A 23330-nucleotide genomic window follows, 5' to 3' on the forward strand; every position below is an offset into this window, starting at 1 on the left:
TAATAGGGAGCCAGGGTAAGTTCATGAGCAGGGGAGTCACAAGGAATATTGCTTTAGGAATATCATTTTGGCAGTTATATGGAACATTGATGGAAACATCATAGAGGGGTGTGGGGTGGATTCTGGAGGCAAAGAGAATAATTATTCTTGGTATTTCAGTTGGCTATGCAAGTGGTGAGGGCTTGAATTAGGGTGCTGAGTGAGTAGAGAGAGGAGGATGTTGTGGAGATAGAAATGATGAGATGTGGCAACTGATTAGATACAGAAGCTGAAGGAGAGTGAGGCATTGAGGAGATGTGTGAAGAAGCCAAGAAAGAAGAGTATATTCAGTAGGAAGACATGATCAGCAGTCTTTCAGGCCTTCATCACCTACCTCTTGTCTTTTGGTTGGTCTCCCTGCCTCAAATCTCTCCTGCCCATCCTCTTCTTAGATTCCTAAGTGATTTTCCTGAAGCATAGATCTGACCATCTCATACTCTAACTCAATAATATTCAATGGCTCCCCATTGCCTCCAAGATGTAATATAAAATACTTTGTTAAACAATTAAAACCATTCCCAACCTGGCCCCTTCCTACCTTTCCAAGTGTTTGTAGACTGTGCCTCTCCACATACAGCTATACTGACCTGCTTTCTATTCCTGGCACACTAAATCTCACCACTGGACTTCATGCTTTTTTTTTTTACTGCTTGGGATACATTCACTCCTTACCCCAGCCTCCCGGCTTCCCTAACTTCCTTCAAGACCCAGCTCAAATCTTGCCTTCTGCAAGAGGTTTTTACTGGTCTCACAAGTACCACTACAGTACCTTTCCTCTGAAATTACCTCCCAGTTACAGTGTATATATATCTCATAGCTCCATGAATGTCATCTTTCCCATTATAATGTGAGATTATAATATAGTAAGTGTAACAAATTTTAATACAAAATATAATACAATGTAACATAATATAATCTAACATAACATGATATAATATAATTAATATAATATGATATGATATAACATAACATAATATATGATATATAATATATATAATTAATATAATATAATATATATGTGATGACATGATATATGATATAATAAATACAATATAACCTCAGAGAAAGGATTATGATTTTGCTTTCCTTTGCAAACCCCCCTTCCCCATCTTTCCCACTGCCTAGAGTTCAGCACAGTTCCTGGCACATAGTAGGCAGTTAATAAAAGTTTGATTGTTAATGGAAAGTGTTGGAAGTTAAATGGAGCTCAAGGAGCATGAAGGCTAGAAAATGCCATTGAATTGTCTGACAGAGAATAATGTCAGTTATTCAAGGCCAGAAACCAGATTGCAGGTAGTTGAAGAGAGACCCAGGAGTAAGAAAGTGGAGACACCAAGTTCAGACTCTTCTTTTTTTTCTCCCAGGAATTTAGTAGTGAAGGAAAGGGAAGATGCAGCAATAGTTGAATGACATAGAAAGACTGTGGAGAGGCATTGTTTTAAAAGCTATAACTTATCATCCTTATAGGCAGATGGGAAGGATGGCAGCAGGGGATGAACTGAAGCTCAGTCAGTCAATAAACATTCAGTGAGTGCTTACTATGTGCCAGGGACTGTTTTAAGTGCTGGAGATACAATGAAAGGAATACCAATTTCTACCCTCAAGAAGCTAACTATCTAATGGAATCTAAGATGTACGAAAGAGAAGCAATAACTGCTGGTGAAAGGAAATGGAAACAGGGGTGCTGTAAAGGCATTGCTTCCCTTGTCTGGGCCTCAGCTTTCTCATTTGTAAAATCAGGCAATGGGATGGAATCATCTCAAAAGTCCCTTCTAACAGTTAAACCTATTATCTAATGATTTGAATAGAATTCTTTATTTTCTTGTACTTGCTGTCTTCCTTGCTGAGATTTACCTAAACTAAGACATTTACCTACTAAACTGGGATCCTAGATAATTTTTCTGGGCCCAAATGCCCAGATCTAGGGGCCCCACTTCCATTCACCTCATCAACCCCTCTCCTTCCCCCTGCTTCTTAAACTTGGATGACTCACTCAAAACCATTATGCATCTGTTTCCTTACTGATGAATTGAGGATAATAGGAGCTCACTCTAAGGACTGGTAGAACTCAATTCTTCAAGAAGAATGTCTAGAGATGAGTAAATAAGACCAGAGCTAAAAAAACTTTTTTTTCTTTTCCTTCTTTCCTCCCTTCCCTTTTATTCCCTTCCTTATTCCTTCCTTCTTTCCTCTCTCCCTTCTTTTTTCTCCTTTCCTTCCTCTCTTCCTTTTCTTCCTCCCTTTCTTTCTTTCTTTCTTTCTTTCTTTCTTTCTTTCTTTCTTTCTTTCTTTCTTTCTTTCTTTCTTTCTTCCTTCCTTCCCTCCCTCCCTCCTTCCTTCTGTTCCTCCCTCCCTCCCTTCCTTCTTTCCTTCCTTCCTCCCTTCCTTCCTTCCTTCCTTCCTTCCTTCCTTCCTTCCTTCCTTCCTTCCTTCCTTCCTTCTTCCTTCTTTCTTTCAATCTTCGTTTTTATATACTTTGTATTTGCTTCCCTTCCCTTCTTTCATTCTCTTTCCATCTCTATGTATGTTTCTCTCCATCTCTATATATGTCTCTCCTTGTCTGTCTGTCTTTCCATCTCTCCATCTCTGTGTGTGTTTCTGCTGTACTCTTCCCCTCCCCCCTCTTATAATGCGGATGTGATGAGCTGGTTGGAGATGAAAGAAATGTTAAAGAAGCAGAGAGGTGTGGATACTTTAAAAATTAGAGAAAAATCACTCTAGTCCTGTAATAGTAGTGGGATCAGTCTGGCCTGGGGCTTCAAGGAAATAGTTAATGCTGCAAACTATTAGCTCTGGGTTTGTCAGACACTCGGATTTTAATTAATGAAATTCCTGTGAAGGACTCTTTTTTCCCTTTTCTTTTTTCCACTACGCATTCTTTTTGTAACACATTGCTTTCATAGGAAACCTGAGTGCCTTTGTGTGGCGGCCACTTCACCTGGAGAGGAAGGGGAGTGCCACTTGGCATCACTATGACTGGCTCTCTGTAAAGTCTTATTCAGTTGGAGAGAATTTTATTTTGCCCAGTAACAGGAAGCTGCCCTATATGGACATTTCCCTTTGGATGGTCCTGCATGAAGCAAAAACAGGTCCTGTGTGTTGGCTAGCTCCCTGGGCAGCCTCTTTTTTTGTTTATGAATATGATGATCCTAAGTTTGGGTTCTCTCCTTCCTCTTCCAATTTAACTAGTGCTCATTTCCCCTAGTTAATAAGTCCCCTTCAGTAGTTTGGCAGGCATCCCATCTTGCCCTGAACCCCACCCTATGGAAACATTTAAACCATAGAAGCATAAATTTAGAGCAAGAAGGAACCTTAACCATCAAGTCCAACCCCCATTTTATAGGTAAGGAAATGGAGACACAGAAAGAGGTCAAATGACTTACCCAAGATCACATAGCATAGCATTGGATCACATTATACCATAGGCAGTTCAGTGGTGCAGTGGATGGAGCACTGGGCCTGGAATAAAAAAGACTCCTCTCCCTGAGTTCAAATCTAGCTGTGTGACTCTGGGAAAGTCACTTCACCCTCTTTGCCTCAGTTTTCTAATCTAAAATGAACTGAAGAAGGAAATGGCAAAAAAAACCACTCCAGGATCTTCACCAAGAAAACCCCAAACGGGATCACAAAGTATTGGACACAACTGAACAATGACAAATCATGTTATTTTACCTCTCTACCAATTTCAAGCTGAAGTAAAGGATTTGAGGGAGAAAATATTTACCACCCTTTTTTATTGTACTATATTTATGATTTCTTGGCCTAATGAACTCAAAGTGAAGGAGCTTCCCCTACCTATGGAAGTCATCATCTGCTCTGCAAGTTATATTTCTAGAGAGTTGACTGGGACACTGAGAAATTAAGAGACTTGTCCAGAGTCACACAGCTTGGAAGTGTCAGAAGTTAAGGGACTAGGGGTGGCCAGGTAGCACAGCGAGTAAGAGCACCGGCTCCAGTGTTGAGAAGACCTGGAGATCGAATCCCAGGCTCAGACACTTAGCACCCACCCAGAAACACCTGGCCGTGAAACCTTGAGCAAGTTACTTAACACCGATTGCTTTAAAAAAAAAAAAAAGTTAAGGGACTTGTCTAGGGTCACACAGCCAGGAAGTATCAGAAGTTAAGGGACTTGTCCAGGGTCACACAGCCGGGATGTGTCAGGGGCAGGGCTTAAGTCTAGATTTTCCTTAGTCTAAGGCTAACTCTTGGGCCAGCCTGCCTCTCACCACACAATTCATATATATAGTCTGTTCCCAAGCCAGCCCTGAGAAGCAAGCAGTCCCAGGAAGAAAGGCTGAAGCAATCGTCACAGAGATCTTTGGAAGATGTAGGGACTGGATGGAAGGAGGATGTGATTTCTCACTGCATCTCTGGGAATTCTCTCTTGCCTCTGCCTCCACCTAAGCTTCAGCAGCTGAAGCACAAGGAGTATTGGGTGGTTCTTAAGAAGTTTTCAGAGTAAGCATCTGCTTACTTGTAGCAATTTCATACCTTTTGCTAAAATGCAAAGGTTTTAACTCTATTTCTACCAGCCAAAAAGGGAAGGGGAGGGAGAAAAAAACCCATCACCTCAAACGTGTATGTGGTTTGTAAATCAGCTCTTTTCCTTCACCATGATCCCTTTTAATAACTCCATCCCTCCCCTTCTAAATCTTCCCTCCCATCAAAAAGTAACAAATACAGTGCAGGGCTTTGCATGCAGTTGGCACTTAATAAGTGACTGGAAAAGTGTCATTAAAGCATCTAAAGTGTTCCACGCCATACATTTTTGGTTCAAACATCAGTGTGTGCCAACACGTGCTTAACTTTTGTTTCTTAGCTGTGCTTGCAATGTTGTAAATCCGTTTGGGACTGCAGATTTATACAACCAAAGCAAAAGCCTTTCAATATGTTTGCTCCATGCTCATTGGATTTCTCCACCCACCCCTCTGCCCCCCCCCCCCCCCACCCCCCCTCCCCCCCCCCCCCATTGGAAATACTATGAAAAGGACATTTGGTGATCAAAGTGAATTCAGCTGCTAGCAGAGCAGGAATGAGCACGAGTCAATGAGGCTTCCCGTGTCTGTCTATCTTGAGTCAGATTTTGATGAGATCCATACACTGTACCTAAGTTTCCTGCCTCCGGGGGGATCGAAACCATTACTTTGCTTTTTCATCTTGGTCTCGAAGTTCCCTTTTCATCTTTCCATTGAAGACAGTGGGCTATGTTTAGGCTTCAGCCATGCTTCATCAAGTCCCTCTTTTTTCCATTATCCAGAGTGATTATACAATCATAGCATAATAGGGCTGGGAGGAACCTCAGAGGCCACTGAGTCACAGAATCAGAATCACAAAACTTTAGAGTTGTAAGGGACCCCAGTGCATGGCCTAATTCCTGCATGAAAGGAATCTCCGCTACAAAGATGGGCCATCCAGACCCTGCTTGAGGACCTCCAAGGAGAGGGAAGCCACCACCTCACACCACTTTTGGACAGCTGCAATCATTGGAAAGTTCTTTCCTAAGATCAAGCCTAAAATTTCCTCTTTTTCAACTGGTACCCACCCATTGCTCCTGATTCTCCTCTCTGGGGACAAATAGAGCAAATCTAATCCTACTTCTGGCAACTAGCTGAAACAGAGGATGTAGCACTGGACCTGGAGTAGGGAAGACTCATTTCCCTGAGTTCAGATCAGGCCTCAGACACTTAATAATTTTGTGAACCTGTTCAAGTCCCTTAACTTTATTTGACTAAGTTTCCCCATCTGTCTTTGGGGCAGCTAGTTGGCTCAGTGGATAGAGTGCTGGTTCTGGAATCAGGAAGACTCATCTTCCCGAGTTCAAATCTGGCTTTTGACACTTACTAGCAGTGTGACCCTGGGCAAGTCACTTAACCCTGTTTGCCTCAGTTTCCTCATCTTTAAAATGAGCTGAAGGAAATGACAAACCGTTCCAGTATCTTTACCCAGAAAATTCCAAATTGTGCCACAAAGAGTAAGATAAACTACAACAGCCACCACCTTTCTCTTACATACTTGGTGCTCCAGATACTCAACCGTAGTTGTCATGTTTCCTCAGTATCTTCTCTTCTCTAAGTTAAATATTCTTGGTTCCTTCAGCCAATTCAAGGCTCTTCACGATGGTAGTGGTCCTCCTACAGACACTCTCCAGTTAATCAATGCCCCATTTAAACCACAGTGCCTAGAACTAAATGCAATACTCTATATGAGGTCTGATGAGGAAAGAGTACAGTAGGGCCCCCATACCTCATTCCTCAAAGCTATGACCCTTCTTCTTTCAGCCTAATATCACATCAGCTTACTTTGGCTGTGATATTACACTGCTGATTCATATCGAATTTTCAGTCTACTAACACTCCAGAATTTTCCCAAAACATCTTTTTATATCTCCCCCATTTTGTTCTTGTGAAGTTTATATTTAGTTCCCAAGTGCAAGATTACATATGCATCTCTGTTGATTTTCATCTTATCACAATCAGCCCAATGCTCTAATCTGTCACAGTCCTCTTGGAGACTGATTCTGTTATTCATTCTGTTAATATCGCTCCCAATTTTGTAGCATCTATAAATTTGATGAGTGTACCATCTATTTCCTTATTTGAAGCACTGACAAAAATGTTAAAAATCACAGAGCCAAGAACAGATTCCTGGGGACCTCCATTAGAGACTTCAATCATCATGTTGACATTGAACTATTAATAACTGCTCCTTGAGTCAAGACATCTCCAAACTTGTTCTGAATTCATCTGTTTCTATTTTTGTCTTCTCTTTATATTCCTATCTTTTCCACAACAGTAGGACTAGATACTTGATTAAAAGGGTTTTTTTTTCTTGCTAAAATGTGATTCAATCCCCTCATTTTAACTATAGGAAATTGAGGTGCAGAGTAGTAAAGTTATTTGTCCAAGGTCACCCATGGGTAGTATGCCTCAGAGGCAGCATTTAAATGTAGGCCCAGGGCTTTGAGTCTAGACCAATATTTCTATTTTATTCAAAAGGAGGGTACTGAGGAAGAGGCAGAGTCATAACTAGCAATTCTGGATTATGGGACGAGCACTGCAAATGCGTGCCCTGTGACATCAATCAATCAATTAATAAACATTTATTAAGTACTTCTTATGTTCTAGGCACTGTGCTAAATGCTCAGCATACAAAAAGAGGAAAAAGAGAGTTCCCACCCTAAAGGAGCATACAATTGAATGAGCAGAAAACACAAAAAATATAGACAAAGCAAGCTATATACAGGATAAATAGCAAATAATTAACAGAGGAAAGGTACTGGAACTAAGAGAGGTCAAGGAAAGGTTCCTGAAGAAGGTGGAAATTTAGTTGGCACTTAAAGGAAACCAGGGAGTCTGTAGTCAGAATAGAGGAGGAAGAGCATTCCAGGCATGGTGGACAGACAGAACCAAGAGATATAGCATCTTGATCCTAGAACAGCCAGGAGATCCAATGTCACTGGATTGAAGAGTATGTGATGGGGAGTGAGATGTAAGAAGACTGGAAAGGTAGGAAGGAGGCTACATTATGAAGAAGATTTTTGTATTTGCTCCTGGAGTCAATAGAAAATCACTTGGAGTTGGTTGAGTTGGAGTTGGGGGTGACACGATTGGACCTGCACTTTAGGAAAATCACTTTAGTGCCTGAATGGAGAATGGATTGAAGTGGAGAGAGACTTGAGGTAGCCCAACCCAGCAGGCTATTACATTAATCAAGGCATGAGGTGATGAAGGCCTGCTAGAGTGGTGGTAGTTTCAGAGAAGAGAAAGGGGTGTATTTAAGAGAATTTGGAAGAGACTTATAAAAAGGGAAGGGGAAGCACCTATTTGTACAAAAATATTTATAGCAGCTCTTTTTGTGGTGGCTAAGAATTGGAAATCAAGGGGGGATGTCCATCAATTGGGGAATGGTTGAACAAGTTGTGGTATATGATTATAATGGCATATTATCATGCTATAAGAAATGACAAGCAGGATTATTTCAGAAAAATCTGAAAAGATTTACATGAACTGATGCAAATGTGAAATTAACAGTCACTGTCTACAGATTGGATATGGGCAGTGAGAGATAGTGAGGTTATGAGCTGCCTCATTAAATCTACCCATGAAGAAATTTTTGCTCTGTGTGTAGATTTGATGAAGTAGCTTAATATCATTTGTAGCCATATGGCATCAATAAGGTAGGTGGTCCAGATAAATGATGTCTTTTGGGGTTCATTCAACAGCAAAGTATGTCTATAAAATAAAGGGACAAGAATTCTTTGGATTGTACCTAGCTCCACATTGCCTCTCTGTGGTGAACTCCTTGGGACTAGGGAGTAGCACCATTTGCAATGTGATTTATAAGACAATCATCTTTTTTATACTCTCATCTCAGTGAAATTTGACTGGTGATCATTTTTTATAGGCAAGCAAACTCTAGCAAAAGGGGGTGAAGAGAAGCACTGGGATTAGAATTTTATTTTATTTTATTCAGCCTTTTCAGGGTCAAGGTAAAAGACATATAAATAGTAGAGAATATTTGAACAACTTCCAAGGCTTAAGTGCTTAAAGAAGTAGACCTGTACTATTTTCAAGCATAAAATACAACAAAGGTCTAAGGAGAGTCTTTTCTCATCTTCCCAATGTCAAAACTAGAGTAAAGGCAAGCAGGGCTTTGTCCCAGGGTGCTGAAATTTAGAGCAGGCTGAAAGAATTTGTACTCCTGCAGATAAAAACACTTCAACTCAGCACCTACTTATCAAGAATAATTCATTAAAGCTGAAAGCTAACACACTCCCATCTCCCACTAGTAATGCCACAGATAAGCTCTTCCCTGGCATGGTGCCACCTTGTTCCTGATGGCAGCCTCCCCAGTACTGGCTTCATAGAGTCTTTGTCTCCCCTACTAAGTGTCAGTAACCTGGGGTGTCTCTATAATGTGTCCCCCTAATACTACTCCCCCATCACCTTCCCTATTACACATATATGTGTATGTATACATATATGTGCATGTGTGTATACATATATGTGGGGCATAAATTTCATATATATTAGAAAGGAAAAGAGGCAGATTCTGAAGGAAGTTCATAAGATCATAGGATCATGGATTTAGAGTCAAATGAGATCTTAAAGATCATCTAGTTCAACCCTCTCATTTTACAGATGAGTAAACTGAGGCCCAAACAGGTCAACTGACCTGCCTATGGTCACACCAGTAAAATGTAGCAGAACCAGGATTCAAATCCATGTCCTCTGATTCCAAATTCAGTTCCATTTTGCTTCTCCAAAGGAGAGGTCCCCAAATGTATTGACCAACAGTAGTACCATTCAAATGACTATGAACTTCTGAAGGAGGCAATTTTGAAGGGAACAAAATCCATTTCGGCATGCTAGTGCTTACCTGACGTTTTTTTTAGTCTTCTGTTATTCCATGTTTGATCTTTACACATTTCAGTTTCTCTTTGTATCAGTTCACAATTCATTCAGATACTTGTCCAAACATTTTTGAATCTAACTTTTTTCCCACCTATACCATTTCTTAGGCTAATGAGCTCCATGACTTTATTGGGAACTGTTCCATGACTTTATTGGGAACTGTAGCACTTCCTTTTATTTGTAGAAACTTAAGTCATTTCTTCTAGTGATTCCAGATTTGGTAAAGAAGTCCATTTTCAGACTACCTAAGCCATTCATTATTTTATATATTAACTATACCTTCCTTCAGTCTTTATTTTTTACTTTATTTTATTCAAATGGCACTCCTCATGCTAATCAGTGTATACCCTGAAAGATCAGCATGTCACAAAAGCAAATATTATTTATTTTATGTTTACAAGCGTCCTTGTTCATAGTTAGAGTGCTTATATGGTCTCATGCCCCATATCATAGCATCACAACTCTCATGTTCAGATCAGTGATAGATACACTCACTCCCTAATCTATAATTCCTATAAAGGCATTATCATAATTGTTCAATTCATCAGAGGGCATAGGGGTATCTCTGATGGTTGATGACATACCCCACAAACATTTGTATGAAATAAAAGCAAAATTCCTCTTTTTGTACTAGCCTTAAAGGGGGGAGCTTTTGATTATCTATAGTTCCTTCTAAGTCATAGACCACTCAGGATATTCTATGACCACCACTCACTAATCAATATAGATTAAGATCTCAATCTCCCTGCTTTTTATGTCTCCCTTACATGATAATGATGTAGCTCTCAGCTCAGTTCACTGGGAGACTTGACAAGACCCTCATATTTCAGTAGATCAGTGGCCACTAAGGTCTAATTGAGCAGTCTTCTCTTTCACAAGTACATCTGTTGATAAACTAGGCAAAACAGTGTTCTTCAAGAGTTAGGTTCTGACAGGTATAATCCATTTGGACTGATGTGGAAAGCAAGGCATTGAAGCTGAGAATGAAGACCTCAGTCTGTCAAAGCCATAACTTATTCACAATGGACACTAACATCCAAAGGACCTATGAAAGCACAATCTTAAATTTAAGTATCATTTCTATTTAACAATAGAAGCCTCACACACTCTTCCCACTATGCTAGAGGGACCAGTTTATGCTAACCAACTCTTAATAGGCAACTCTGAACAAAGGGTTATGTATGACTCAGTTAGGTGCAACTATGACCCAGTAATAGGTGAGCACTAACTGCCTGTGCAAAAATGGCGGTCACATCCAATAACTTATGGCTCCAGAAGTCTAGGATTTGTCATGTATATCCACAAGTTGGCACCTCCCAATGATTTCATGCAGTCTTGTCTTTATGGATAGAAACTTTAAAAAAACACAGGCTCACATGGTCATAAGGGTCAAGAAGGAGAGATTACTTAATTGCCTAATTCAATTCTTTCAGGTTTTTAGCCTGCTACAGACTCCAATTACAAGATATAAACCAACAAGTAATTCCGTAAATAGGAGCTATCAAGATACACAAGTAAGGAATATGTATTCTCTAGAACCCAAGAAACCCAATAAATCTCTGGACTTCTTTCTGAACAATGAGGAAGCAAGTTTTAGTAGTTCAATACAAACTGCATCAGGAATCATTTCAGTTCTACATAGTCATTGTATTGAAAAACAACAACTTAACTGAGTAAGTTGGACCCTGGATTTACTTAGGTTAATATTCTACCCTTAGCCCTCAAACAAGCCACAGTCTGATCTAAGACATCTGCCACTCTCATTTTGTTCAGAGTGATAAACATTACATCACCAATAGAGGGGTTGACATCACTGCCTTCAGGAAGTGGATTCTCTTTTACATCCCTGCTTCTTAGGCTGTGGCAGCATGAGGGTGGATTCAGGGAGTACCAAGAATGGAATATTGTCCACCTTCCCAGGTGAAAGCAAACTGTGCCTAATTAGTCTCAGCTGCAAAAATCAAATAAAAGGCACTGAATAAACTGATAGCTCCATATCAATCACTGGGTCCTGATCTACCTGTTTTTCCATGTTAACAGGATCATAAATGGTGATAGTGATTTGTATAACACCTTTATTCACTTACTTGTAGTCCAGTATAGGCCTCCAAGTTCCATCTCATCTTCTTCACTGGGCACACAGTGTGATTTAAAGGCAAGTTAGTATAGCAAAGTGCTCCAGCTTCCTTTATCTTCATCAATAAGGAGGGAGTATCTTTTATGTCATACTCTGGGACCCAATATTATTTGCCATTAACTGTGTGACAGCTCTACATTTGACTGTACTCACAATAATTAGCACCGTGGTTGCCATTAATCACTCAATTCCTAAAGCTCACAAGCCCAATTCCCATATGTAAAGCCAAGTACAAGCAGCTTTCCAGAAGAATGCTATGTGAACAGCTTTTAAGGTTCTGATTACATAGTATAGTAAACACTCTATTCAATAACAAATCAGAGCAAAACATTCACAGTAAATCAAGGTACAGCATTCATGATGTTACAACTTATCACAGATAATCAAAATACAGCATTCACAGCAACTTATCACAGAAAATGGCCACATAGTTTTCACCACAGTGGTCACACAGTTTTGAAAAAAAGTATAATCATTTAGTCAATCACTTAGTAGCTCAATCATTCAATCAGCTCAATCACTTGATCATCCTTAAGGAGACTTGTCTCCTTAAGGGTCACAAAATACAATAGTCAAAGTTCTCCACTCGTGGGGTACACTACATTACAATATCAGTCACTACTCAGCACTCTCTTAAGGGGTAATGTAAAATACACAGGCCATCCACCCCTCAGTCACAAATAAGTTACAATTTTCTCAGTCAGTACACAGTGTCCAAGTAAAGTCCTCTTTCAGCTTGACTCAGGGTATCTCAGATTCCCTGACTCCAGCTCCTACCCGGGTTCAAAGGCAGACAGCTCCCAGTTCCTTGTCCAGCTCTCCCTGCTGTTCCTGTTCCACGCTGAAGCTCACAGTGTCCAATACACCTTAAATACTTCACAGTCTCTGTTCCGGGAAGTCAAGGCTTAACAAAGCCACAAACAGGCTCATGCAAAGTACCAGTATCAGAGTCATGCTTCCTCAGTCTTCAGCAGCTCCCAGGAGAAGCTGGTAGCTCCCCAGTAGAAGCTCCAGCTGGCTCCCAGAATCAAAATCATTTCACCCAGGTTCCCAAAATCACAATCATTCTCTCCAGCCTGGGCCTTTCCTCTTCAGCCTCCTCAGCAGCAGCTGCTTCTATCTCCACAAAGCTTATCCCAAGGAGTTCTGACTCTCCCTCTCTAGGGATTTTCCTTATATATAGTATTACCCCTCCCTTTTTAACCCCTTCCAGTTATGTCAGCAAAGGAGTTCATACCTTCTGTTTCTTTAACAGAGGCTTAATTTGAACTACCTGCTAAGTACCTCTTAGCTTTCCAATACAAAGGGACCTTTAAATTTCATTACCATTACACCATAATACATTCAATTCACCTTGAGTATGCACCAAACTATAACCCAAAAGAGATCCTTCCACCCATCGCCACTTGAGCAAAGATAACTCTTCCCTTGGTGCTTTGTCCCTCATTGTAACCTGAATGCCCATAGGGACCTGTTTGGGGGAGAAGGTCTCCTGGTATCATAGTAACATGGCTATTGGCAATCCAACATTTCTTTATATATTTGACAACATTGACCCCCTTCCCAGGCCACCATGATTCACGCAAATGGCCTCCAGGCCCCTTAAGGTTCTCCAGTTAGGATGACTCAAACCTAGGAGAAATCTCATCTTTTTTTTTTCCTAGTCAAGAGAGTCTATGCATGATACTCTCCAAAATATAACTGGTAACACATGAAATATTGGATGATAGAGTCTCAGCACATTATAAACAACATTTCAAGGAGGTGAGTTTTTGATACTAGCAGTAAGATAGAAATCCAGGATGGGTAGAATCTTCAGAGGAAGGATGGACTCAAAAAGCACAAGATTCCTACCTCTAAAAATGTGCCAACCAGCATAGTTTAACAGGAAAAGACAGCCTAGTATAGTGACAAAACTTTGGATTAGGAATCAGAAAATCTGGGTTCTAATTCTAAATTTACCAGGAGCTCTAGGATATAGGCTAGTAGAGACTCTCTGGCCCATATTTCCTCATCCATAAAAGTAGGAGGTCAAACTACATCAGGGGTGAGGAACCTATGTTCTTCAGGCCACATTCTATTTTCTATCATCTATGAAATATGACTGTTCCAAATTCTGTCAGTGAATAGCATCAGACAATTCTATTAGCATGTCCCTTGGTTCCATGAAGAGCAGTCACTGACTGCCAAGCAAGTTTCCTGTGAGCTGGAAGGATGTTATATTTTATTCTCTGTAACCTTTCTCAGAGGTCCTAGCTTCTTGTTTTCCAAAGTTTTGCATTTAATGAGACTTTTAAAAAAGCATGCATTTTGAATAACGACAGGATAAATTAGGCCCCAGACTATTGTCATCCAAGAAAATAGTCAGAGCTAATAACTTTCAAGTGAAATCCCATGACGAATGCATACAAATTGAAAAACAATCAAGCAATGATTGTTTGTCAGAATCCAGCCATTGGCCCAGTGTCAGAGCACAAGAATGAGCCTCTGGGAACTGGTGGAATTTGTTAACATACTTTTGTGTGTATAACTCTATTGGTCAAGAAAAAATACATTTCTAGGAAAATAAGGATTTTTTTTATACTAGTGAGGAAATTCATTTGGAATGATTTTCTACTTTAATGATAATCTTTGATAAGGTAGACGAGAAGGTCCCAAAGGACAATGGATATTGCAAAATATAGAAAGAATGTCATTGAAGGCTTTGAAGGCCAACTTCCAATGTCAGAGAGATAAATTAGAAAGTATACTTAGAAAGCTTACAGAAAAGTAGTTACTATGAAATATCATGAGTTATTAATTGTTTTAGTTATCTGTTTTCTTCTATTAATTAGTCCTAATTAACCCACAAAGGTAGAGCAAACCATTTTTATATACATATATAATATTTATGTGTGTACATATACATGTATATATCAAAGACTATAAAAATGTGCTTCCCTTTTGACCCAGCAATACTACCACTAGGCCTGCATCTCAAAGAGATCAAAGAGAAAGGAAAAGGACATATATACACATACACACATATACATATATACATACACACATATATGTACATATACATACACACATACATACACAATGTTTCTAGCAGTTCTCCTTTGTGATGGAAAAAAGTGGAAATTGAAGGAATGTCTATCAGTTGGGGAATTGGGGAATGGCTGAACAAGTAGTGTTATATGACTGTAATGGAATACTATTGTGCTTCTAAAAATTGCAAAGCAGAATGGTTTCAGAAAATTCCAGGAAGACTTATATGATGCAAAGTGAAGTAAGCAGAACCAAGAGAACATTGTATATAGAACAGAAATAATATAATGACTATTGTTCATCCTCCATTTTTGAAGAGGACTAATGACATCACAGGAGATGCCTTGACTTGTTCATGAATTAGATTTAAGAGAAGCAGAGTTCCGCAAACTCTTCCGGAGTCATTAAAGTCCAGTGGCAAAACAAAAGCCAAGATGACTGGTGATGGACTAGTATGCAGTGGGTGACACTGGCATTTTAATGTCTGACCAAGCTCTAAGTGCTACATAGCACCTGCTTCAGCTGCCTTCATGGACATTGGAGCAAATTTGTTCTTATCCACCCATTCAGTTGGGTGAAGTCTTCACATGCTTGGGGTAGACATCACCCTAATTCACTGATGGGTTTGAAGCCTGTCAGTTTCCTTTATTGTAAAATTAACTGTGAAAGCCTTAGCTATTCTGTTCAATGCAATGATCCAAGACAATTCCAAAGGACTTATGATGAAAAATTCTATCTACCTCCAGAGAGAGTTAATGAACTCTGAATGTGTATTGAAATAAACTTTTTTTCCACTTTATTTTTCTTGCTCTCTACCCCCACAACATGACTAATATAGAAATATGCTTTGTATGACTTCACATGTATAATTGATTTTATATTGCTTGCTTTCCTAATGGATGAAAAATAGGCTGTGGTAAAAGGGAATTTGGAACTCAACATTTTAAAAATAAATGTTAAAATAAGTAAAAATTTAAAAATAGTGATCACAAAACATCCAATCCCTCAAAAACAAAGCTCATTCAGAAAAAATGAATTAAAAAAATTTGGGGCAGATATATTTAAAAAGAAAATTCTACCAAACATTTAAGAAGAAATAAGTTATTATGCTACAAAAATTATTCTCAGCTAGATATAAAAATTAATCTAACAAAATTCCTTTTATGAGACAAATATATTCTCTATATCCAAATAAGGGAGGTACAAAGCAGAGAAAGAAGCTCTCTAGGCTAATTTCACTAATGAATACCGGTGTAAAATTTAAGTAAAATTCTTATAGGACAATATGAAATATGTCTACAGAAATATGTTTAGGAAATCACTTGTTGCATCCATGTTGGATTCACACCAGGGTTTCAAGGACAGTACTTAATTAGGAAATAGTCAGCAGAGTAATCATATATACAGCAAAGAAAATAAAGACTGTGTGGTTATAGATACAGAAAAGGTCTTTGACAAAATTTAGTGCTTGTTTCTGCTAAAAACCAAAAGTATAGGCATAGAAGGACTTTTATTTAATGTTTTCAAAACTGCATATTTAACATTAAGTGCTAGCATATTTTCCAATGGGAAAATATGAGAAACTTTGCCACTACAAACAAGGGCAAAGCAAGAAGGACCCCTTTCCTCAGTACCTTTTGACATAGACACAGAAATTCTACTGAAAGCAATAGGATAAGAGAACACAATCAAAATATAAATATTAGCAATTAGGAGACAAAACTAACCCTATATGCAAAGAACAGAATGGGGTACTTAGAAAATCCCAAATCATCAGCAAGGAAAGTAATTGAAACTAATAATGGCTATAGCAAGTATCTAGATAAATCTACAAAAACACCATCATTTATATATAGTACTAACCAAAACTAGGAAGAAATGAATAAGAGAAATGTGATTCAAGATATCTATAAAAATACACAGATACCTGTGAAATGAGACATATATGAAGGTCATATACATATGACTCTTTTAAAACTCTTTTGACAGATCTAACATGAGGTAAACAATTGGGTAGATAGTCATCTATAACAACTTAATAAAAGTGCCAATACTATCTAAATTTGTTTATAGATTTGATACTAATAATATAAAATCAGTACCAATTAACCAAAGGGATATTTTTAAAAACTAGACAGAATAATAAAAAAACATTAATTTGAAAGAACAAAAGGCCTAGAATCTTAAAGGGAAATAATTAAAGAAAAGAGGCAATAGCATTAGCTGACCTCAAACTATGTTATAAAGCAGTAGCCAATTGTTTAAAGTAGGAAGATTTCTCTGAACTGATACAAAGCAAAATAAGCAGAACTCAGAGAACAATATATACAATAACTACAAAAATATGTAAATGAAAAGGTTACTAGGTTACTGAGATTGCTAGGTTACTAAGGGAAAGTTAATCCCAGAAATTTTTTTAATGAATGTCCCATAGAAAAGATAATAATAATACCTCCTTCCTTATGCCAGAGAAGTAAGGGAACTATTAAAATAAAACATTTTTTTTTAATTTCAGATATGGCCTTAATAAAATGCTTTGAGCTAATTTTTTCCTGTCCCAAAGGAGAATTCATTTTATCATATATGCCTTCATCTGAGTAATTTATAAAAATGTTGAACAGAACATATGAGACAATATAACATAAACACTCCATTGTCATTTTTGTTGTTGTTCAGGTGTTTCAATCATGACCAACTCTTCATGAATCCATTTGGGGCTTTTCTTAGCAAAGGTACTGGAGTAGTTTGTCATTTCCTTTTCCATAGTATTTTCCAGATGAAGAAACTGAAGCAAAAAGGGTTAAATGACTTGTTTAGGGTCACCCAGGTAGTAAGTGTGTGAGGTCAGATTTGAACTCAGGCAGATGAATCTTCCTGACTCCAGACTTTGCACTCTACCTACCATACCACCTAGCTGTCCTCTGCATTGTAGACTTCCCTCCAAATTTATATCACCTTTTGGAATCTGGCCTTTCAACTAGTTCCAAATCCACTTGACTGTACAAATATCAAATGCATATCTGTCCAGCTTGAGCTCAAGGATATCATGAAAGACTTTGTCAAATATTGTTTCTGAAATTCAAAGAATCCATGTCTGCATCATTGTATTAGTCTACAGGGTATGTCAAGGAACCCGTGATTTTATCACAATAACTAATCTCTTTAATAATGCAGATCACAACCTTTTAATGCTCATAGCCTAGCCACCTAAGCTTGTAACCTAAATATCATCTTTGATTCCTCATTATCTCTCCATCCTCCCCCACTCCCCCATTCCATAGCCAATCTTTTGCCGATGCTTATCAACTTTAACTGCCTAACTTCTTTCATACATTCTCCCTTTTCTCCTCTGATACTGTTGACATCTGGCTCCAGGCCCTCAACACTTCACAACTGGACCATTGCAATATTCTGCTGATTGATCTCCCTGCTGCAAATCTCTCCCCACTCCAATCAGCTGTCAAAGTGATCTTCCTAAAGCACAGGCCTGAACTTGTCATTCCCTTCCCTATTCAGGCTCCCTATCACCTCCAAGATCAAATATAAAACCCACTGGTCTTCAAAGTCTTTCATTACCTGGCCTTGATCCCATCTTTCCAAATTATTTATACCTTGTACCTCCTCCACCCCCGCTTTCCATCCCTGACATACTTTGTGATCCAAGGACACTGACCTACTTGCTGGTCCTCGAATAAGGCATTCTATCTCCTGACTTCAGGCATTTTCACTTACTATCTCTTATGCTGTAACTCTTTCCCGCTTCTTCTCTACCACCTGGCTTATTCCACCTGATTCCCTTCAAGTCCCAGCTAAAATCCCACCTCCTATAGTAAACTGTCTCTAATCCCTCTTAATTCTAGTACCTTCCCTCTAATGATTATTTCCAACTTATCCTGTATATATAGCTTGTTTGGACATAGTTGTTTGGATATTGTCTTTCCCGTGAACTCTCTGAGAAAAGACTGTCTTTTACATTTATTTGTATTACTAATATTTAGCACAGTACCTGGCACATAGTAGGCATTTAATAAATGTTTATTGACTGATTATTCCTTCCTTCCTTCCTTCCTTCCTTCCTTCCTTCCTTCCTTCCTCCCCTCTTCCCTTTTTTTCTCTTTTTTTGGTCACTGCATGGATATCATGAGGACATTAAGACAGTACATTGGTTATCTCTTGCTCTTGAAAGGAGACCAGTTTGGGGGAGGAGGGGGGGGGCAGGTGGCTCAGCGAGTAAGAGCACCAGCTCCAGTGTCGGGATGACCTGGATCAAATCTGGGCTCAGATACTTAGCACCACACTCAGAAACACCTGGCCATGTAACCTTGAGCAAGTTACTTAACCCCGATTGCTTTAAAAAAAAAAAGAAAGAAAGGAGATCAGCTGGCCCATCTCATTTTTTTCAGGAATACATCTCTGACAGTATCATTTGTCACTTCACAATTTTTTTATTGTTAATATTATTGTAGGCTACACATATACACCATGTGACTCTCTATTGTCATTTGGGTGGCCCACAACTTTAATTCTCCAGAGACTATGATATTCAATGACTCGTTGCCATTTAGAATATAAGCTCCTTAAGGGCAAAAATTGCTTTTACTTCTTTGTGTCACCAGTGTTTAGCACAGTGCCTTACCTAGTAAGTATGTAATATTTATTTGTTGATTGATCACTGGATATTGAACAGATGGGTCTTTATTTCAGGGAGGATCTTAAAGTTATTAAAAACACTACTGTTTGCCAAAGGCAATCCAGATCATTTCCATATTCCTGTTGAATTCTGAGCCTAGAATATTGTCTGTCCACAGTGTCTCTCTAAGACATACTGTTGCATCAACTCTATGGTGGTAGCGACAACTGGTAGTAATAGAGGTAGCCTTTGGTAATAGTCATAGTGGTGGTAGTAGTAGTAGAGTAATAATGGAAGGAGGAATGGGGGTGGTAGCAGCAGGAGTAATAGTGGCGGGTAAGCTTTGCAGACATGGCAGCCACAGTAATGACACTGTGGTAGTATGAGTCACAGTAGTAATGGCAGTAGGAATGATTGTGTAGTTGTAGTAGCAGTGCTGTTATTACTGTTCAGTTGTTTTCAGTTGTATTCAACTCTTCATGTCCGCTTTTTAGGGTTTTCTTGGCAAAGATACTGCAATGGTTTGCCATTTCCTCCTCCAGCTCATTTTACAGATGAGGAAACTAAACAAGGTTAGATAACTTGCCCAGGGTCATACAGCTAGTAAGTGTCTGAGGCTGAATTTGAACAGAGGTCTTCCTGACTCTAGGCCCAGCACTCTGTTCACTCTATCTACTGGTGGTAGCCATAGTAATGATGGTGGCAGGAGTAGCAATGGTGGAAGTAGAAGGGGGAAAGAAGAGGGAGGGCTAGAGGAAGAGGAGAAAGGAAGGGGAAGGAGGGGGAGAAAGGAGTAGTGGTAGAAGGAATAGGAGGAAGACAATACTAGTAGTAGCAATAGATGCTAGCAGTAGAAGACATTAGTACCATTACTACCATTAGCTGTCACAGCGGTAGTAATAGTATAAAATCACAGAATTTCAGAGTTGTAATAGACCCCAGCAACTTTCTGTTTCTACCCATACATGATTCCTTCTACACCATACCCAGCAAGTGGTGACTGGAGACCTCGGGGAAGGGGGAATTCATTAATCCTTCGAGACAGCCCATTGCACTTTTGAACAACTTTCTTTCCTTCTTTCTTCCCTTCTTTCCTTCTTCCTTCCTTCCTTTCTTTTCTTTCTTTTCTTTATTCCTTACTTCCTTCCTCTTCCTTCCTTTCTTCCTTTCTTCCTTTCTTCCTTTCTTCCTTTCTTCCTTTCTTCCTTTCTTCCTTTCTTTCTTTCTTTCTTTCTTTCTTTCTTTCTTTCTTTCTTTCTTTCTTTCTTTCTTTCTTTCTTTCTTTCTCTTTTTAGAGGGAGGAAGGTAAGGCAATTGGGCTTAAATGACTTGCTGAAGGTCACACAGCTAGTTTTATGTTAAGTATCTGAGGCCGGATTTGAACTCAGGTCCTCCTGACTCCAGGACCAGTGCTCTATTCACTGCACCACCTAGCCGTCACACACTCTATTTATTAAGAGGTTTTTCCTTGTTCCTAGCCTAAATCTGCCTCATAATAGTACTGGTTATAGTAGTATTTGTACTTGTAGTATTAATAGTACTGGCAGGAAAAGCAGCAGCCATGGTAATGCTGGATGTAATGTAGTACCTTTGGCAGTAATTCTCCTTGTGTTGGGAGTGAGAATAAGAATGGTGGCAGCTACCTTTGTCCATTGGTCAGAACCTCACTTGATCCCCTGCTTGTCTGCAGAGGAGAGCCTGTTACTTTTTAGATGGCAAAGGAGCAGGGTTAACTGTTTTCTTCCCCCCCCCCCAAAAAAAAAAAAACCTCATACTGTAAAAAGTAGTCACCTCCCACAGCAAGTGTAAGGATAAGCTGGTGCTGAAAAGGAGGAGGGGGGGGGATGTAAATCGTGCCCAGTGTGTGTCAGGCTGTGGTTTTTACTAGATTAATGAAAGCCCCACATGGCATAATTATGTTTACAATGAGCTTACAGGAGTTTTCCCACAAGGTAGCGAAAGGGGATCAGGTTAAATCAATTATTTAGTTTTCACAGACTTGAACTGGCAATGCTGTGTCACAGAAGTAGGGATAGCTATGTAGTCACCTCCTCATCTGGGTCCCCATTTGGACATAGACTTTTAGCACCTAGATTTCCTTTGGAACCTGAGTCTATTCTTTATTTTTTCTTCCCCTGAAGGAAGTTGAAGTGAACTCCTCACCTGCCCTTATCCCAGGTGGCAGAGAGGAGTCAGTCTTCCTCCTTGATCACAAAGCAACTTCCAAGGGGACATTTTAGAATTAGAACAAGTTCATCCCAAATCTCCTCCACCTCTTACTTACTTACTTACTTACAGTTATCCTGTCCACATTGTGACTTCCCCCATCACAGTTTCGAAATATCACAGGTTGGCACAAATTAAATGGGAATTTGGGGGGAGTTTTGCAGAAGCCGCAGATGAAATGTGAGGGCCAGCAGACAACAGAAGAAAAAGTTTAGATATTCAGAAATGCATAAAATATATGTATAGTATTATATAATATCAACATATTTTATCTTTTAATACCATAATAGTTCAGACCTTCTCTGGTATGAAAGGAAGGCCAAAAAATGCTACACAGATTTTCTAGATTACAGGGAAGAGGAGTGGAGTCCCCTGTGATGTGGAATGGATAACTGTATAGGCCTGGTTAGTGAGGAACAATGTCCAGGCTAAGAGCTTTGCGATCCATGGACAAGAACTCTAGACAACAGAGAAAGATTTAAACTTATTTAACCAACACAATGGGGCAAGGAAGTGGCACAGTAGATAGAGGACTGGGCTTAGAAACAGGAAGACTCATCTTCATGAGTTCAAATCTGTCCTCATATACTCACTAATTGTGTGACCTTGTACAAGTCACTTAACCCTGTTTACCTTAATCCACTGGAGAAAGAAATAGTGAACCATTCTAGTATCTTTGCCAACAAAACTTCATATGGGGTCCCAACTAAATGACTAAACAACAGGACTGTCAACAATGACTGATTTCCCACTGTGAGATAGAGAGAGGGGTGTAGGTCGCATGGGTGTCATTGTTCCTCTTTTGTAGATGGAGAAATGGAGTTATGGTGAGGCTAAATCCAAGGTCACACACGCCGAAGAACCGACTTCATCCTGTCTCTGCCACTAATTCTTTATTTTTTTAATCTTTTAAATTAAAAAGATTGCTCTGGATGAATTCTGAGGGCCTATCCTCTTCTGAGATGCACTATTTTTAAAGCTAGAGCTCCAGTCCTTTCATTGCTAACCTACCACACTTTCTGTTATAGCTTTAAAGATCCATCTGGGGAGATTTAACAGATTCAACTTAGGAAGTGTGCACCTATAAGACCCCCATTCCCAAAACCAGCCCATTCAGTCTATCATCTAGCTGATTTCTCTACACAGCTTCAATAATCCAGTCTGACTGAAACATGGAACTGACTAAATTGGCCAGATAGTTCATTGGTATATTAGACTTTGCTCTAAAAGCAAATTAATTTTAACTGCCACTTGCAGAATATAGATGTAATTTTGTTCAAGGTTTCTCCCTTCCCCCCCTCCTTATTTTCCTAGCCAATACCAGTTTCTCCAGAATAGCTGAGGATATTTTAAGGTACAGGGCTGTTCTCACAGGATGTATATAATTTATTGGCAAAATTTTTCTGTCAACCCGTCAGTCATTTTCAATTCCAAATTACACAGGCCCGGCCCAAGTCTGGGATTCATTCACGTTAAATTATTGTGAATCATTGATTTCAGAAATGATAGGTTGGAGAAAATGTGCTTCGCACAAGAGAAATGGAATCCCACAACACATCATTTCCTGTTTCCTTGGGAGTCTTATTTTTCCGCCAGACCCCCTAACACCATCCTCTGTCTTTTGTATGATGCCCCTCAACCTCTACATTCTAGTCAGGACACACCCCAGAAGCAGGATCCTAGGATTTTAGAGCTGGAAGGAGTACCTTAGAGATTACCTAATCCAATTCTCTCATTTTAAAGAGAAAGAAACTGAGTCTCAGGGAGGTTAAGCATCTCACTCAGGGTCACTCAGATAACAAGAGGCAGGGTTCCAACACAGGTCTTCTGCCCCTACAACATGCTTTCTCTCTCT

This window comes from Petaurus breviceps, unplaced genomic scaffold (assembly GCF_028583685.1).
Source record: "Petaurus breviceps papuanus isolate PSGF00001 unplaced genomic scaffold, PetGlider_PUasm1.0 90701, whole genome shotgun sequence".
In the NCBI taxonomy this organism is placed as follows: Eukaryota; Metazoa; Chordata; class Mammalia; order Diprotodontia; family Petauridae; genus Petaurus; species Petaurus breviceps.